Here is a 2,247-nt window from a genome sequence, read left to right on the forward strand (position 1 = left end):
CACAGACAGACATAATTTTAAAATTGTTTAAGTCTTTTTGGGGGAGCGGGCGGGGGCAGTGGCTCTGTTGCCCCCAGGGGGCGCGCGCGAGTCGGTGCTGGAGTCAGGCGGGAACCAGGGAAGGGGCGGGCAGGAGGGGCGCTGGGCTAATCTGGTTGGCTGAGCCCCGGTGCTCAATGTCCGGTCGGTTTTAAACTCGGTCCCGCCCTGGCGCCCAGCTCTTCCGCCGCGGCGCGCTCCTGGTAAGTACTGTCCCCATTGCGAGTCCCAGGACCACACCACGTGGCCTCGGAGATTTTCACGGCGCTCGCCCCTGGCGCCGGTCCATGCCCGTACGCGTCCCTTCGGTGTGGGACAGGCGATCGGCCTTGCGCTGCCCGGATTTGTCCCCTCCCGGGTGGAGGCGCGACGTCCGGACGGCCCGGGTCCTGGGCACACTCGGGGCTCCTGCCTGCCCAGGACTCCGATGACAGGGACATCGCCTATTTAGGAAGCGAATGAGATCAGAGCTCGGGAAGTAGCAGGAGGCAGGATAATCCCAGTGTCAGCAAGGACAGGGGTAATTTCGCCCACGCAGGCGCGTCCTCGCCGCCGCTCGTGTCCTTCAAATGCCGCTTGGCACAGAGGCTGGGCTTTTTGTTTTGTGCTCGTTTGTTTTAAGGTTTGAGGGTATATTCAGGCGGATACCTGCAAGCGAGTCCAGCAGGGACCTCTGCCTACAGGACCTGGATTACCCTACTGCTGACACAGACCCAGCCTGTCTGGGTGTTGGGGCCTGGGAGAAATCTGAGTGACTAAATTGGCTAGGCAACCTCTTAGCAATGATATAGGAATCGTGATTTGGAGTTCCTAAGACCGGGTATAGGTGTTTAGCGAGCACCCAGGAGTCCTCCCTGTTTAAGAGGTGGCTGGTTGAGACACCAATTAAAAGTAAATATCAGGATTGGAGAGATGACTCAGTGGTTAAGAGTACTGACAGCTCTTCTAGAGTTCCTGAGTTAAATTCTCAGCAACCACATGGTGGCTCACAATCATCTGTAATGAGATCTGATGCCCTCTTCTGGTGTTGTCTGGAGATAGCAACAATGCACTCATATAGAAGAAATAAGTCTTTTTAAAAGATTATTTGATTATTGAGACAGATTGTCATGCTGGCCCAGGGGATATTTCTGCTCCAGGACCCTAAGTATTGGCATTTATGGACATAAGCCACTGTACCTGGTAAAGGACATTTTAGAGGAAAAATAGGCTTGTGGGCTCTTGTAAACAAGTTCCCTGGGTGGTAGTTTTCTTTCCATTAGAGGTTAGGGTTCTGCTGAGCCCGTCTGAGAGTGAAGGGCAGCATGAGCCACCTTCTAAGGTAAGGGATTATTTTTCCCTTCCTCATTCAGCCTCAGCAGACACTTCTGATGTTGCTGCTGGTTTTGAAATCAAAGAAAATGTTTCACATAGCGCTATTACTTGCGGTACTATTTGCTTCTAAACATTAAGAGTTTTTGCTTCAGGGGTGGAAACAGTGGGAAAGATTTCCCAGAGGGAATAAAATGGACTGCCAGCTGTCAGCAGTATGAAGATCAGAGCTCTGTGCAGGAATAATGCTAGTCAGAGGCAGGACTTCCATCATCGAATGCAGCTAGAAGCCACCAGGAAGGGCCTTTCTGAAAGAAGCTGTGGCTGCTGCTTATAACAGTGCTGGCTCTTTTCTCTTTTGAGCAGATGAGTGCTGTGTCCAGGATGACCATGAATTCAAGGTATGTGTTAGATGGAAAGATTTGACTTCCCAGGCATAATCCCAGGAACAGTTCTTGGCCAAGGATGAGAACTCTAACCTGACTGGATACGCTGCTGTGATGGGTTAAAGGATTTACCTGAGGCCAACAGAACAGGCAGGAATTTAATGCAGTCACCCCACGTCTTTTTAAAGTAGATGAGGGGTTGGAGAACGTAGTGAGAGAGGGCTTAGCAGTGCCAAGCCCATTACCTTTGATTCTGGGACCTGGTGGAGAGAGCCAACTCTCTAGAGTTATTCTTGCACCTTCACGTGTGTGCTAGCACACATGTGTGCTCACTCAAAATAATAAATGTAATAAATGGGAGCGTTGGTGAATGAATTAATACTTAGAGGGAGATAAAAATTGTGTTCAAATATTTCTGGGTAGTACATTAAGGGTTCTGTTTATACAAGAAGGTAGTTAATGTCAACATGGGCGTGTTGCTTAATTATCTCGTTGCGGGTCTAATCATCTC

General features: G+C 50.2%; 1 non-coding gene across 1 annotated transcript; it reads left to right on the top strand.

Moving 5' to 3' along the window:
• The first annotated feature begins 1,806 nt into the window (after positions 1 to 1,806).
• On the top strand, positions 1,807 to 1,877 carry LOC115031235. The gene has a single exon (XR_003836846.1). It is a non-coding gene; the product is annotated as a small nucleolar RNA SNORD93 (small nucleolar RNA).
• Positions 1,878 to 2,247: the final 370 nt, after the last annotated feature.

The sequence above is a fragment of the Mus caroli genome, chromosome 5 (assembly GCF_900094665.2).
Source record: "Mus caroli chromosome 5, CAROLI_EIJ_v1.1, whole genome shotgun sequence".
Lineage (NCBI taxonomy): Eukaryota > Metazoa > Chordata > Mammalia > Rodentia > Muridae > Mus > Mus caroli.